Source organism: Melozone crissalis, unplaced genomic scaffold (genome assembly GCF_028551555.1).
Source record: "Melozone crissalis strain CALT ecotype California unplaced genomic scaffold, PUWL_Pcris_2 ptg000045l_1, whole genome shotgun sequence".
In the NCBI taxonomy this organism is placed as follows: Eukaryota; Metazoa; Chordata; class Aves; order Passeriformes; family Passerellidae; genus Melozone; species Melozone crissalis.
In genome coordinates this window covers 17,528,667-17,546,484 of record NW_026535823.1, presented here as the reverse complement: position 1 = coordinate 17,546,484, position 17,818 = coordinate 17,528,667, and positions in this window count along the sequence as shown.

The window sequence follows — 17,818 nt, the reverse complement described above, 5'->3', positions numbered from 1 at the left end:
AGTTAATTTCTAAAATTGTGTCACGTTTTTAGGCTTACAATAGTGTACTTCTCTTTCAAGTCAAGTTCTGCATCTCAATTCAAACAGATTTGTCTGGTTTAAAGTAAAGTTAGCTGATGAATAATAAGCCTTTCGGTATAAATAAAAAGGTGTATAAACTGAAGTCCAACATCTAGTACAAAAGAGCTTCTGATCTTACTCTGCAAATCTAAGCTTTCCTCATCCCATTCTTTTTTACTTCAAAGCTGATGCCAACAGGGAAAGGAGTAAATATCCAGAGGGTAAATTTGTGCATCAGAATCTGCTGAGACAAAAACAAAAGAGAAGACTTCTTAAGACCCCACAACCCCTTACTATCCTCTGATTCTGATTTAAAGTAAAGTCCTTTCTGTATGCAGAAGTGCGATTGAGGGGTTTTTGTGGTGGTGTTTTTTTTTTCCTCCATGATTTGAGGATTACCAAGTGTTATAGGAGAACAAGGAATAAGTAACCTGCTTGCCTTTCTGGTCCCCTGCAGGTGAAACATTTGGGTATTTGCAACAAACATGCCTGTTCTTTTTATGAAGACTTATGATCTTCATTCCTGTCTACCCTGGACATCTTCCTTGTGGACTCTAGGACATGTGTTCCAAACTGTTGCTGTGTTTGTAGAGTTCTTTATATACCCAAAGCTGTGAAGGTAAGTCAGCAATATTGAGAGTTTTTGTGGGTCATCAAAAAAGCTAAGGATGGGTAACATGGTGGCAGGAGCAATGCATGTACTGTGAATAAGCACAACCTACTGTTGTGTAATAACTGAATATTTGTCAAAGATTTTGAAGAGCAGAACAGCTGTGTGGGCTTAGGAGAAGGGCCACAAGTGTTAACATGGCCCATTTAAAAAAGAACACCTTTTATGGTATAATCCTTTTCATTCTTCTCACTTTGGATAGGTCATTAGATGATGTCCTTCATCACCAGCTAATAACATGATTGTCCATATCCTTTTGTTTTCTTTTGTTATCAGTAAGGCTGCTTCATCATTAACCATCAGTTGTTAAAGTTCCTCCAAATGTACCTGTAAATCAATCTTTATTCACCCTGAAACACTTTGGAGCCTGTTTGAATGTCTTAGAACACAGCTAAGCTTATTAGCTACTGCACATGTGGAAGGAGACAGTAAACAGTTGCCTTACCATGGGAGTTGGGGTCAAACCATGCTGGATGTCCTGCTCCTTAGAGCTTCTTATCTGGGCCTGCTCTCCATATGTATCATGGCATACTGGAGTCATTGGGATGGAGTGATGTCTGTGGCCTGTCCCTCTTCTTGCCCTACAGGCATCTGTGTGTCTGGGTTTTTTATTTCTTGTCACAATTTGTATTTCTCCCTGACTTTATAACAAACTATGTGTAGCATTTGGAGTCAGGCCAGGTTGCAGAACAGTGTTGTAGTGTTTCCTAAGAGGCAATTTGCAAGATCTCTGTGGTTCTGAATCTGACTGACTGAACACCCTCTTGGTAAAACATAAGTGCTGTGTGAAATGGGTGTATTCAAAGGATGATGGCTTCCTACTTTTGTGTCCAGTCCCTGAACACTGCATTATAAATGTCTTCCAGTGAAGGGTTTGTTTCTGCAGTTGAATTTTTCACCTTTTGAAGTATGAAGATTTCTATATATTTCTGTATAAATGCTTTTATCAATACATTTAGCAACAAAAGGAAGGATAAGGAGACTCTCCATCTTCTATTGAATGTAGGAGGAAACAATGACAAGTGATGGGGAAAAGGCTGAGGTACTTAATGCCTTCTTCACCTCAGTCTAATAGTAAAAGCAGTTCTTGTCTAGGTAGCCAGCCTCCTGAGCTGGAAGGCAGGGACAGGCAGCAGGAGGAAGCCCCCATAATCCAAAGGTAAGTGGTGAGTAGAGGATCAGCAAGGGCTACCAAAGGCTACTGAGGGAGGTGGCAGAAGTGCTCATCCCTACTTTCCATTGCTGACCTGCAGCCCTGGCTGACAGGGAGGCCCAGATGGTTGGAATTTCAGTGTCACATTTGCCATCTACAAGAACAGGTGAAAGGAGGATCTGAGGACCTACAGGTGTACAGAATGACCTCAGTGCTGGGGAAGGTCATGGGGCAGATCTTGGGTGCAATCACACAGGGGATCTGCACCAGCCAGCAGGGGTTTAGGAAATGCAGGTCCTACTTGACCAACCTGGTGTCTTATAACACAGTGACCTGCTTAGTGAATGGAGGAAAGACTGGATGTTACCTGTCTAAACTTCAGTAAGGCCTTTGATGCTGTCTTCCACAACATTTTCCTTGAGAAAAAGTGGCTGGAGGGTTGGGCCCAGAAAGTGGTGGTGAATGGAGTTAAATCCAGTTGGTATCTGGTTGCAAGTGGTGTTCCCCAGTATTGGAGGCCAGGGTGTACTGGGACCAGTTCTGTTTAATATCATTATCAATGATCTGGATGGGGCGATTGAGTATACCCTCATTTTGCAGGTTTTCTGCCCAAACTGAGCAGGGGTCTTTCTCCTGGAGGGTAGGAAGGCTCTGCAGAGGAATCTCAGCAGGATGGTGTGCTGAGGCCAGTGGTATGAGGTTCAATAACACAAAGTCCCAGATCCTGCCCTCAGGTCGCAATGACCTCATGCCCTACCATAGGTTTGGGGAAGGTGGGTGGAAGATGACCACAGGAAAAGGAGCTGGGGGTACTGGTTGACCGTGGCTGAACATGAGCCAGCAATGCCCAGGTGCCCAAGAAGGTCAGTGGCACCCTGGCCTGCATCAGCAATGTTGTGGCCAGCAGGAGCAGGGCAGTTGTTGTCTCCCTGTACTTAGCAATGGTGAAGCTGCACCTTGAATACTGTGTCCAGTTCTGGGCCCCTCACTACAAAAAGGACATTCAGGTGCTGCAGCATGTCCAGAGAAGGGCAGCAGAGCTGGGGAAGGGTCTGGAGCACAAGTCCTACGAGCTGCAGAGGGAACTGGGGATGTCTGGGGTATAGGAGGCTCAAGGGGAACTGTGTCACTATCAAAAACTTCCTGAAGGGGGGTTGTAGTGAGGCAGGGGCCAGTCTCTTCTCCCAGGTCACAGGCAGTAGGACAAGCAAGAGGAGAGGGCCTCAAATTGCATCAGGGAAAGTTTAGATTGGATTTTAGGGAAAATTTTGTCACTGAGGGGTTTATCAACCTTTGGAACAGGGTGCCCAGGGAGATGGCCGTGTCACCATCCCTGGAGCTATTCAAAAGACATGTAGATGTGCCACTTAGGGTCATGGTTTAATAGTGCACTTGGCAGTGTTAGGCTAGTGGTTGAACACTGAAAGGCCTTTGCCAAACTAAACAATTTTATGTTTCTTTGACTGTCAGTAGCATATGTTAAATAATGTCATAACATTTTGTGTACAGCAATTATAATTTAAAGAATATCCCTCATTCCATCTATTGCTTTGCTGAAGGTAAAACTTAGTGGTAAAACTGTTTCTACTGTTAGAGTGCACAGCAGTCTTAATGCTGGAGTTCTCAACCCACTGTGTACCAAGGGGTTAATTTGTTTCCATCACTGGGGATTTGAATTCCTTGTCTGTGCTGAGGTCACTGTCACTGTTAAATGACAGATGTCTTTCTGAAAATCCCTTGCATCTTTCCTTGTGTTGTAAAGTTCAGTGACTGCAATAACAGGGTGTTGTTCTTTAATAACTGTTAAATTTATTCTTTAGAGAATTTACAAAGATGTCCTATTGCTCTGGGAGAGCTCCCTTGATGCCGAACTCTGCATTTTCTTTTTGCATAATGCCTACAGATTTAGAGCCACTGTACTCCCAGTTGTATAGCTGCTGTATCCCTTGTTCAGTGCTGCTGAAATACTCGTAAATCTCCTTTCTTCTAGTGGCTTTGTGCAGCAGCTGGGGTATGACAATAAGGTCCCTGATCTATAATTCCAGACAGCCCCGGAGGGTGAACAGATCGACCAATCCTCATCCCCAACGTAAGCCCAGGGAACTCACTGTCCCTGGGAGGTAGTTGTCTAATGCTTTCTATTTGTATTCTGCATGAAACTCTTCTTGATGCTGGACTGTTGTTCACTTAGAGAATTATCCAGTGCACAGTATATAAACTCCCACTAGAGACTGAATGCATGTAAATAAAGCATGCCTTAAGTCTAGCATAATGTAACTTTAAGTGAGAAGAAATAGACTCAATCTAAGCACCTTGTAAAGCTGCATTCACTGCTAAGATCTGCACAATGCAGTCACAATCTGCATTTCTGTGTCACACGGATAAGAGGTAAGGAGGACAGCTGTATAGGTTTTCTAATTCCAGGGATTTCCTGGCTTTTTATTGATTTAATGAGAATACAACACTGGCCTTTTAAAATAACATCTGTTTTTAGATACTCTTGTGAAATAGCAACATTTATGTTGTAACAAAGAGACATAGTTTGAAAAATGTGATTGATTGACCTTTATGCTACACACGCCTCATGAAAATGTTACTTTATACTCTGTTTTCACACCACCTAAAAGCCTGGCAGGCATTTCAGAGTACAGACAGAAGATGATCCCTGCCCTATAGCTGTTGCTATCTCCTTGTAATCTCTAGCTATATTCACTTCAGCTGTATGATTTTTGCAACTTTCATGTCTGTGTAGCAGCATTGACATGTATTTTAACTATAAATTATTTAGAACATATCTACTTGAAAGCTAGCGCTCGTTTACTCCTAAACCTCCATCATCTGCTTAAACATTGAGATTAATGAAGTGTAAAAGGCTATTTTTAAGTGTGAAGAGTTATGTACATGCTATCAGTCTTTGATTGCTCTTGGTTTATCCAAGCGTCTTTAATGCTGACAAAATTGTCATACTATTTTTATTTTCTGCAACATCTTTGAAGGACAGGAAACTGCTTCAGTTTGGTTATTTCCTATTTGCCAGAAAAATATATTCAGCATATGGAAAGCAGTCACATTTTGATAGAAGCAGTGTGCTCTGTGCCAAGGCCCCCCCTGCACTGAGACCAAAGGCAGCAGCACAGGCAGGGCAGCTCCCAGCCTGCTTTAGTGCTTATCAGCACTAATCTTGCAAAACTGATGGTTCTGCTGATACTACCAAAGTACAATTCCATACATGTTCTGTGAAAGCTAATCTCTAAAGAAAATATGGAATCTTTTATTGTTTTCATCTGTAATTTCGTGTTAGTTTCTTGTGCATATTTTTAAGAACTGGTAGTCTTCTCTGAAAGGTAATGCATGACTGGTTGGCTAGAAGGTGTAAGAATATCTTATTTACAGAGGACAAACCATGCAAGTCATATCTGACTTGTGTTTCAGTCCCTTTTGTAAAGATAGCTCTGCACTTATGGTCTTTAACCTGTCCTTTGTCAGGTGGGAATTCAGGAAGGCTGAGAAAAAAATTTCAAACAAAGGATTCAGTTTCCCAAGTTAAATATCAAACTGTATGAATTCATCCCGTATAAACTTGGATTTGGACTGAGTTAAAGATTATTAAACTGCAGTAGCCTTTTGAATGAGGGTGGTGTTTGTTTTCAAATGATCTAAATGAAGGATATCTCAAATTCTGAAAGTAAATGTAAAGTAATCAGTATCTTTAGTCTTAGTTAATTGCAGCAAAATTTAGCTGAGACAAAGTCCTTGTGAATGTAAGAACATTTACATAAAGCACTGTTCAGAGCACTCAAAGTTCCATGCCAGAGCACGGTGGTTTCCTAATTCCTTTTGCATAAGAGCTGAGCACTGTGCTTGTTGTGGAGATGGACATTATGTATACATTGTGTAATGTATGATGTAATTAACATGGTCTTGGTTAGCTAAAGTGAACATCACATCAGCATTAATTTGTATTTGTTTTATCCTTGCTGCTTTCAGGAGGTTTGTTTTATCTGGAGATTCATGACAATACAATTTTTTGGACATTAAATATGGCCAAAACAAGGAAGGGCCATCATTGAAGAGAACTAGCTTGCTTCCATTTCACAGAGTTTTCAAACAATCACATTATCATTTTGTTTCTTATAAAAAATGCTCACAAACTTATCAAACTTCTTTAACAGTGTTTGAAACATTTTTCGTTATGATTGTTTTTTGATAAAGTGCTTCAGAACATTTAAGGTATGAAAGATAACAGCATGGGACATTTTAAATGCAGTAGGCTTTTTAGTGAAAATTTTATTCTTAAAAAAGGCATTACTTCAAGCAAAAAGTACCCAACTTCCTGCCTTACAGATATTGTGGGTCTCAGAATGTGAATTTTGCCTGCTGTTTTTCTAGATGCTGTAGCCTTTACTTCTGTTCATACAAATAATGAATACTTATTTAATTTCCACAGAAGTAAGCTAAGAGAACATGTCAAGATCAGAGGCAGCTAAATTCCACATATTTGTGAGGATATAATCTACATGTACTCTTTTGCTCTCTTCTAAGTGTCTTCTGCTCCCTTCAGAACCCTCCATGTCTCAGGCCTGTGGAGGCTGCCATAATGTGCCAGAGTAGCCTGTTGTGCTAATTGTTCTTTCTGCATATTAGCTTTGTCAAATCTCATTTCTTAGGTTGATATCATTGGTGTAAATCAAGACTGACTTACTTTCTCTTCTGCCTCTCTTGGTTCCTTCTGCCTGTATCACATTTCCTTTTCCACTCATGGTCTCTAATTTGTCATCAAAGAGGTAAGGATATTTTATACAGACTCATTTCTTCTTGCTTTTCCCACAGTTGTTCTATCACTACTTTTGCCAACCTGAATCAATGATAAATATTGCTGGAAGTGTAAGTATGGACAGACAGGTAAACATTAATCTTTGAGAGAACACAAAAAAGGAGTTGTCCACTTTCCAATATTTTTGTTTACTATACATTTATAGTAGAAAGTTTATTTAAATCCAGATGCAATTGTAGCACTTAACACATAAGCTCAGATAGATCTAACTTCAGTGTAACTTTTGTATTTCAAACTAAAGTGCCTGAGATTTTAAGTAACTGGAATAAGGCACCCAAAATGCAGAACAAGAATGCAATGTTTCGTGAGTTCTTTCATTTAATTTCAGACCCCTACTCACTTCCTGTAAGAGGTTTTTATTGTTTAACTCCTGAAAATTGTATTTTCTTTCCAAATGGAGTTTGGCCATAATTTCCCCCCTCCCCCAAGTCATTGGGAAATTATTTTTCCTAACTTAAGAAAAATAATCCCTATTACAAAGGGCTTGATTTTTATTTTTTGTAAGTTTAAATCAATGTTCATATTTTTTAAAATCCTTTTGGACCTTTTTGACAGACTGTCATAAGCTCAGGCCCTTTTTTTAACAATATAAAAATCCAGAATATTTATATTTTGCTAATGATATTCCACTCCTAGTTTTGTTGCACTTGCATGACGGAGTACAGTTGTGATGATACTACTTTAAAATCCTTAACTGTCCTCACAAAACTTCTTGTATTTGCTCCTTTCCTCTGAGGGGGTCAGAAAACATCACCCTTCACAGGAGAACAGGCTTCAGGTTGCTGCACTTCTGTCAGTGGAGGTAAACTGTCTTCTTAAAGTTGTATGGTCCTTTACATTGACCTCAGTTTGAGGAGCTGCTATGGGTTAGGAAAGGATTGCTTTGAAGATGTTTTGTTGTGCCCCTTCTAGTTTCTTATTTGCTTGCTTCCTATTTGGGAGCACTGGTAATTAACAAAATAAGACCAAACAAAAAAGCCCCAAACAAAACAACAAAGTGTTCTTGAATAAGTGGCAGTATCACAGTGAAGCATTGCTTTAGAAGTAACTGAATAGGAGTCAAGCAAGAAGTCTTGCTCTTCCAAGCACTTCTGATGTTTTTTGGGAATTCATTTAGTAATGATTGATCTTCTCATTTGGATAAAGAAATTATAAAAGTTAATAAAGCAGCTGAAAATGTTTGAGATTCCAAGTGAAAGAGTCTACCACAGAATCACATATTTTGTTGCTACCATGATTTAATAACCCCAAGACTTCTGTGTTCTTTCTTGAACAAAATGCTTTCATTTAATTCCTTTTTCATGAGCAAAATTTAATTCCTTTTCCATGTGCTGGCTCAGTGTTTCAGTCCTTGAATTTCCAAAGTGGCTCTCCATGGTTTCCATTCAAAAGCTTGTTATTTCTTGTATTTGAAGCTCATCAGGTTTTCAGGTCCTCTTGAAAGACTTCGGGTTTGTTTGTTTTTTTTTTTTTCCTTTTCTGGGGAGTTCACAAAAAAAGGAGTTGTTTTTTAAAACAAGCTCAGGATTAAAAAGAAACCCCAACAAAGTCTGAATTGCTGAGTCTGTCTGGCTATCTGTCTTTAGACTTTATAATGGAGCCCACTGGTGTAGTTTCTGTGCAGCTGTGTGGTTAATAAAATGAGATCCCAAGTGAACTTGGAGGCTTTTTATCCTCTGTGGTGGTAGACAGCAGAGCCTGGTGTAATCCTGAGATGATCAGTGTTGATTTGTTAGCTTTGTCAGGGAGTGGAACACAGACCATGACTGAGAAAAGGCCTTTTTGCCCCTTCTCACTCACTGGATAGTATTTGCTCTTCTTACATCTTTACAAGCTTTACAGAACAGAAGCTGTTTCAGAAGTTTTGCCATTAACCCTAACAAAAAGTAACTTTTGCTCACCATCCTGATTTTTGGATTTTAGTAAGAATCAGATCTGAAGGGCTGCTTATGTGACTGGAATAAAACATGTTGAGACAACGATTAGTGGGGTCTGACTGTGAAGAAGCGCTTTTCTCTGGAGCAAATCAAGACCATGTCTAAAAAAGGTGCACTCAATTAACAGAGGATGTAGCCTCTGTTTTTACACTCAGTAGATGCAAATGCTTCATTACATTTTAAGGTCATTGAGTTGCTCTGGATGTTTGACCTGGTGTGCTGCAGTGTGCAATACAAGTAGCTTGAGTCATCTGTCTTAGCTTAGGACTTCATTAAAATACAGTGCGTGTTCATTGTATTCCATGTATGCCTACATTTGGCTGATGGCTTCAGTAACAAAAGCTGAGCTGACAGGGTGGAGGGTGTCTCCTTAGCTCTTAATTTCATATCAGCAATAGCTGGGTTATTCCTATTTGGTTTTAGCCATCATGATCTTAAGGATGTTGTCTGTCTCTTGATTTCATAGAACTGACTGGGGACATTGGAAATATTCACTGGAAGCTCTTCTTACTCTTCAGTAAGAGAGGAGGATGGACAGAAAATGGCATTCAAAGAGGAGGGTTTTTCTTTTGATGTTTTAATTAAGGGAGTATTAGGAGAAAGCAGTGAACAAACTGCAGATTTAAAAAGGAGGGGTAAAACTGTTGACATCTAAATTAAGGGTGTCTGAGTGTAGTAATCATTGTATTGATTCTGTGATCACAAGTATTTAGCACAAATGAAACTTAAATTTCTCATGGAAAAAGGAGAGTAATGAAGAGAGGTTTTCTTCTGTTTCAGTGATTTCAGTCATAGATGTTCAGCACTTTTTAGTGCAACAGAAAGAAAATCAGAGCAGACTGATTCTTGCTTTCTTGTCCAGGTCTTGCCTTATGTAACAGCAAAACAAACTGAGAATTTTTGAGGAATATAGCTTGTAAAAAGAAAAAGACTGTGAGAGAAAGCAGAGGTAGAAGCATTGCTGTTGTCCTTCATAAACTGACATGAAGTGTCTTTGGCCTGTGGGAAATCACACCGGCAGCTTTGGTAAGGGAGGACCAAATGAGTAATTTTGGGATAGTATCTTACAGCTGAATAAAATTAAAAGCATTTAGCAATCATTCCTCCAATGGCACTTCTCATGTTTAATCACAAACTGGTTTGTTTGTCGGCTTATTTTTATATTTTCCAAATAGCTTTAGAGAATTCATAAAACATTTACAGCATGACAGGCCAGTCAGTCTCATCTCAGTGCCTGGCAGGATCATGCAGCAGATCCTCCTAAAACTTGTGCACAGATGTGGAAAATTAGGTGATAGGTAACAGCCCACATGGCTCTGCTAAGGGAAAATGATACCTGACAAATTTTGAGCCTTCTACATAGGGAGTTGGTGCTAGTGGATGAAGGAAGTACAATTGATGTCATCTACCTGGACTTGTGCAAAGCATTTGACTCTATCCTAACGTGAGATCCTTGTCTCTAAACTGGGCAGGCATAGATTTGATGGATGGACTACCTGGTGGATAGGGAATTGGCTGAGTGGCCACATTCAGAGGGTTGTGGTCAACCTGTCAATGCCCAAGTGGAATCCAGTGGGTAGTAACTGGTGGTGATCCTCAGGGGTCAGTATTGGGACTGGCTCTGTTTCACAGCTTTGTCAGTGACACAGACAGTGGGATCAAGAGCACCCTCATTGGTGACAATGACACTGAGCTGTGGGGTGTGGCTGACATTGCTGGAGGGCAGGGATGCCACCCAGAGGGACACTGACAGGCTGGAGAGGTGGGCCCTGTGAACCTCGTGGAGTTAACAAGGCCAAGAGCCAGGTCCTGCTCCTGGCTCAGGGCAATGCCAAGCACTGACAGGGCTGGGCAGAGAATGGATTGAGAGCAGCCCTGGGGAGGATTGGGGGTTTGGCTCTGCATGAGCCAGCAATGTGCACTCACAGCCCAGAAACCAGCCCTGCCCTGGGCTGCAGCTGGAGCAGCGTGGCCAGCAGGGCCATGGAGGTGATTCTCCCATCTGCTCTCATGAGACAACACAGAGAGAGCTGTGGGGCCCCAACATCAGAAAGACCTGGACCAGTTGGAATGAGTCCAGTTGAGGGCAGCAAAGACAATCAGAGGGCTGGAGCACCTCTCCTGTGAAAACAGGCTGAGAGAATTTGAGTTCATCAGCCTAGAAAATAGAAGGCATGGGGAGAGCTTAGAGCCCTTTCCAGTACCTGAAGGGTCTGCAAGAGACCTGGAGAGGGACTTTTCACAAGGACAAGTAATGGTGGAACAAGGGGGTATGGCTTTAAATTGAAAAAGAGTAGGTCTAGATTGTATTAAAAATAAATTCATTACTGTGTGGATAGTGAGGCACTGGAACAGGTTGTCCAGGGAATCCTTGATAGGTCTTTGAGAAACCCATTCCATTGGAGGGTGTCCCTGCCCATGGCAGGGGGTGTTGGAACTGTATGATCTTAGTCTGCCTCACTGGAGATACTAAAGAATCATCTGGATGCCATCCTGTGCAGTGTGCTCTTGGGAGAGTCTGTTTAGGCAGGGAGGTTGGACCAGATGATGCCATTGTTCCTTCCAACCTTTCCCACTTGGTGATTGTGATTCTGTCATCTTCAAGGTCCTTTCCAACACAAGACATGCTATGGTCCTACTTCCTCATTTAAATTCAATCATTGGGGACAAAAATTGAGACTTTGGTTTTCTGCTTGGTCAAGACAGGTTGTGTAAATGTAGCTGAATTCTGACCTCTCTTTAGAATTCTGTGGCGTCTGGGACTTTGGACCCACTTTTGATTTTTCTGTCTTGTTACACAATCTGGGAGTTGACAGGTAGAGGGCAGCAAAGTTCTATTTTTTTAAGTGAAGTTCAAACCGCTTTTTTAAAAAGATAAATGATGATTATGTCAGTTTGATGCATTGGTTAGTACTCTTCTGATTCAAAATTAGTACAAAAATTGCATTTGAAAATATTTGCTAAAATACAAATAAATATAAAAGAGCCTTGCTGCAGTATGTCTTAACTGGTTGTGAAATAGCTACAATAAAGGAAAAGAAAATAATTTGCAAGACCAATTAAGGGCTGGCTTTTTGACATCATAGTGAGAAACTTGTGCTAGTTTGTGCCAAAATCTATAATTAGAGACTGCATGCTGAATTTTTTAACTGGAAGCCAAATGACATCACCCACAGATATTTCCACTTCACTTAAGAAAGAAAAAATGAAAGGGAATCTTGCATGCAGCTCTGGATTGATTTTTGGATAAATGCCCTATCTTTGCCTCATTTATCTCACAATGTGAAATTATTCATTATTACTCAGTGGTGACACTCAATTCCCCTGCGAGTCCTTAAGTGTAGTTATGAAATGATGGCATTGAGTTTGAAATCAGCTACTCCTCCAGCATCAGTGTATGAGCTGTAAACATTTCACAAGAGGAACAGAAAAAGCATTAAAATAAAACTACAAGTGGAATTTAATTCTCATGAATTCACCCAATAGGGACTACCCTGTGCATTACTTCAGCCATTAATAATGAATGCTGATCATTAATGCAGAAAGTAGAATTTACTTGTTAAATGCATTGGAACATAGATATTATCTTTCAGAGTGGTTATGATGTTGTACTGTTTATCTAGTACTGCTGCCTGGTAGTAGTTCCTGCCTGTTACATACCATGAGTGTGCTCTGAGTTTGAGCTCAACGCCTTGGATTGATGAGGAAGATCAAGGTCAGAAGCTGGCAACATGCTTTACTGTCTGAAATACATCTGTGAAAAAAAACCCCCAAAAACCCAAACAAAACCCCAAAACTCTATTCAAATGTTGTGGCTCATTTTCAGAGTTAACTTCCATGCCATGTAGCTTCTCTGAAGACAGAGAGTTGCACAGCTGTGTAAGGACTTCGAGTGGCTCACCAGGTATGAAGTGTTCAGCTTTTCTGCAGTCTGATTGAAGCTGCCAGGTTATGCATACTTGAAACCTGTACTTTCAGCCATGTGCAAGTTAGCAATTAATGTGACTTCTTTGTGCATAGTGGATTAATGAATGTAGGGAATAAGTTTGCAAAATGGCAAAATTAAGTCTGAGTTTGAAAGGTGTAAACACAAATATGCTGTTTGTACTTCAATTGCATATTTCAGAGGTGGAAAGTATTTTGCAGATTTAAATTGTGAGACAATATTAATGCCACTCAAATATTTTTAATTATTTTTGGGAGGTTTCTGTCAAAGTGGTGTAATTGCATTAAACATATTGCACTAATTTTATCTCATGTGCTGAGATTTTCACTGCTGTCAACAGGTGCCCTCTTTGAATGCTGCAGAGAGCACAATTTGGCATTCACATTCATAGTCTTACTGTGCTTGAGAGTTTGCATCATGTTTTGTTTTCCTTCTCTGTACATTCATCACTTCCTGGAGAACTAGTACTGTTCTTAGTTCTAAAATGTCTTTTTGAAGGACATAGTATTAGATTTTCCTTGCCCTTCCATTGTATATAATTCCTCTTGAATCTCTCCCAGACAAAAAAGCACTCTTGAAGTGATTATTCTGGCTGAAACTTTGATCCCAAATGATTGCAGATATTTTTAAATACTTCCTGCTCTATCTAAACCAAATTTTCAGGCATATTGCTTTGAACCACATCACATCTGGATAAATAAGTCTTAAGTTATGTCTTGGCAATGGTTTTATTTTAGTTTTTAAAGTCTTGTTATTTATTTATGGTAACAATTTCATATACATCAAAAATGTATTATCAAAAATGAATACACACTTGTAAATACTGTATTGAAGTAAGAACTATTTAAGTATTGGATTAGAAATAGTGTATATTTAAGTGTTAAAACATTTATTGCATATTAATTCTTCATATAGGTGACAAATATTTGTATCTGCCAAAGAAATGGTAAGAAATGTATTAATTTTCTACACAGTAGTTATTAAAAAACAACAATCCATAAATCATAAAAATAACATTAGCTAATTTATTGCATTGCAGTCTGAAGTTACATGAACCTTTATGCTGTAAGAGCATAAAGCAGCTCTAAGCAAATTGGCTGTTTTAATTTCTGCATGGCTAACGTTTAGGAAGTATGATTAATGAATTTTTAATGCATGTGTTGGTTTTGTGAATTTTTTTTTTAGTTGTTGTTTTGTTTTGTGGGTTTTTTATAGCAGAAAATTGCAAGGAGGGTAAAGCCACACTTAAGGCATTGCTAGTGTGAATCCAAGGTAGGTCCAAGACACACATTTTTGTGATCAAATCCTATCATCTAAAAATAAGCTGCATTGAAAGACTGAAACACCCTTTACTATGTAACCTCACAAAAGCACAGCTACTATAATGTGCAAAATATTGCATTTTTCATTGGCAAGGCTACGTCTGTAGCGCTGCTGGTAAAAAACAGATTGACATTTGGTCATTATTTCTTATCAAGGGTGTTTTACTTGTAATGCTATTTGACAGCTATATTCTAGGTCTGACAGCATTGAACCAGCTTAATTCCCACTGAACTGCTCTAAATACGTGGTATTGCAATCAGTTTAACAACCCCTGGAGGCAATAAAATCTCTCCTTTGAACACACACAAGGGGAAGAAATCTAAGATTTATAAAGGGCAGCAAGTATTCAAGATAGGGGCAAAGTTTATGTGTGAGCCTATAATTGATGTTTCCTTTGTTGGAAAAGAAAGCTTGAGGATGCTTTAAGAATTAATCTTTAACAAGATCTAATCTGCACTAACAAGATCTGCTCAAGATGAGTGAGAGTAAGATATGATACCAAGAGTTTTGTCATATTCAGCCAACAATGAAAATTCAAAGGTACTCTGTAGTTTAGGAACATTTTTGAGCAGATCAAGAAACTTCACAATTAGATGTGAAATCTGCTAGAGCTTCCTGCCGCAGGTGGAGGGGAGCAGAACTCCTAACCTGGGCTGCTTTTTCTCTGCCATCTGTTCAGGTGAGCACTCCTGAGGCTGTAAGAGCTTCCCATTACCCACTGAACATACTGAATAGGTGGGAAGGTACTATAAGGTTGCTCCTTTTGTTCTTGCAACATATAATTTGGCAGATCTGGTAGTGACAAAACAAGGGTAGATGATGATGAACTTATCAAATAGTATCTTACTTTCTAAAGGATACCCATTGCTTAAAAAAATTACTGTATTTTGTATTACCCCTCAATAAAATGTAGCTGCCTTTTGGATGAGTGATGGTCTTCCACCCAAAGAAAGAAGAGTATTTTGGAAAAACATAAACCCTGTCATTTTTGTATAATTTAATAAGATACTCTAATGCCATAGGAACATGTCATTAAAATGTTTATAAGAACCTTTTATTGCATATCTATAAAGAGCATGATGGAAAAAGGTTTTCAGAGCCTTCCTGGCTTCCATTTGCAGAATTACACTGCAGGACTCAAACATAACTGTCTAAAGGAAGACTTTTGGTTCCAGGTTACCACCTGACCGCTGCTTTTACATCTATAAAGTATCAGTTGATACAGTGAGCTTGGGGACAGTCTCCCTGGTGAAGGGATGAAACAGCGGTGGTATTGAAGAGGACAGGAACTCTCAGATGGTCCTAACTTGTGTGAAAACCTCTCAATATGGAGAAAATGAGCACATTTTCTCTGATATCAGAAAATATGGATGCTATCATGGCTTTGCATGGTGGAATTGTATCTTTGGTGGTATCTGCTATTGCTGTGAGAGGGAGCAGGAACTTGTATGGGTGGCTGTGGGACTTTGCAGGTAAAGACTGAAGCAGTGTGCTGTTGTGTGGTGGGCATTGTTCCAGCAAAACCAGCCAGTTCCTCAGTGTGCTGCTTTCCTTGGTCTGTGCTGCCACACATTGATGCAGACAAGATAAGGTTCTAGGAATTTTCCATCTGTTTTTTTTCCCAGAGGTTGGAGAAAACTTATCTGAAATAATTTGTCTGTTAAAAACAGTTCCTTCTAGTCCTGTTGAAGAAATAATCTTGTTTAATTAATGATGTCCTGAGCATTTTTGTGGCAATAGTTGAGATTTGGGGCTGTCAGTCTGCCTCAGTAGTGTTTCCTTTTCCTTCAGAAATAAAGATAGCCTTCTTTTTTAGAGATAGATTAGTTGGCTTTTGAATTTCTGTAAAAATTATTTAGGTATTTATATGGCAGGATAGATGGTTGCAAGTTTGATACTGTGATATATTTTGTGTTTATTTTTCCTTAATCAACTATAAATCTGATAGTTCAGGGAAAGGGACCATAACGTGTTACAGAGAGAGGCCACTTCAGTCTCTGAGCAATAACTTCAGTTTGTGTGGAAAAGGGGAATAGGAAAACCCCTCTTGCCTGTGGTGAATAGATTACAAGGCAACATTTCTCTATAGGTAACACTGATGTAACTAAGTACTAGTAAGGTACTACAAACTGCTAGGCATATCTTCTAAGAATATGAAAACTACCTCTGCCCCAGCTAGTGTCACTAGAACTCTTGAGAGTTTTCACCAGATGAGAAATTATGAGATGTTGCTGTCTTTTCATGTTCAGTTACAGTTACTAGGTATTGTCAGAAAATACTGTATTCAGAGGTTTCCAGCAATGCCTTCTGGCAAGCCCTTGGCCACTGTACTGCTTCCATTTGAAAAGCTTCTTTTCCTCTGCTATCACTTCTGGTTTTACAGACCTTTAAGCTGGCTAGTTAGGGTGGGTGTTCTCCTGCAGCCCATGTGCCTGTTTCTGGGTGTAGGGCTCTCCTGTAAGCCCAGCTGTAGCACAGTCTTGATCAAATCATTACCATGACAATCAAATACACTCTGTAACACAGCTAATTTCATTTGGCAAAACAGGCTACCTGCCTGCTTTGTTCGCTTCTCTTTGTGCTTGTATTCTACTTTCTGTGACTAATTTAGCAGTGTAGTTCTATCCATAAGCCCATTTATTACTATAAATTTTGTTTGCTTATTTTCTACTCTCTCTCCTTATGAAGGGTTGCAGATAGTGACTAACTAGAGACCTTTGTGAATCTGTCTTCAGACAAGTGCAGTGCTGTGGCTTTTCAAGCTGTTATTTTGGTCAAAACACAAAAATGTTTTTTAAAATCAATTGATTCAGTGTTTATTGCCACTAGAGACAAACTCTAAGCTCCTGCCAACATAGGCTAGTTTGAAAGAAATTTCAATGCCCCTTTTCTAATATTACAGTAGAAGCTCAGCTATGCCTTTCATACCTGGTAGTTTTGTGTTATCCACACACCTCCTGCAGGAACAGCCTGTCCCTTTCTGCCTGACAGTAACCTGTGCTAGCAAAGTGCGTCTGTGGTACTGATATAAAATGTAATGTACTTAATTCTATAATGCAATACTTGTATTATTTAAAAAAATTTGGTAATCTTTTATTTCTTACATAGCCAGAAAATTAAAAAAAATCTGACCAAAATCTCCTCAGCAGGTTTTGAAGAGGTTGTTACTCATTAATGTGAATGAGGAAGGTTCTATCCTAAGTAATTAAAAACAAATTAAGTAGAGGCACTAAATCTTTGTCTCATAAATGAAGGTTTCATCAGGGTGAAATTATATCTCATTGGTCATGGAATGAATAATAAATGAACCAGTGAATCTACTGGATCATTTCAAATGACTAATCTTAGTCAACCAGGTAAGTGAAGATGGCCATAAATTGGGTTAATTACTGTAGCTTGAGTTTTAACTCAACAGCTCTTAATTTCAACTTTCAAAGGCTACACAAACCAATTTTGTACTCTTAGATTATAATGAGCAGTCTTTATTCTTTAATCAGTTCATCCAGTATCTGGCTGTCTACTGTAACATTCCTTTGAAGTCGAGAAAGATCTAACATAATTGAAGAAATGTCTAACTACTTGACTCCCTCTTTTTTAATATAAAGGAATTAAACACTAATCAGACTTGTGCATCTCAATTAAGCCAATTAAAATTATCACAGAATGTAGTGCACAGAGCAATAGGTAGCTTTAATGTTTGAATACATTATCAACTTTTACCTAATGTTCCTTATTTAAGATGTTTGTTACTCAAAATGGGAATGCACGCAATGCATTAAAGAACACACTACCATTGTTTAAAAAGTTTGACTAACTTAATTTACTTAATGTAATTGCCTACATTTATGCACAAGATATATTAAAATTTGTTGCATTTAGTTAAGATTAATATGTG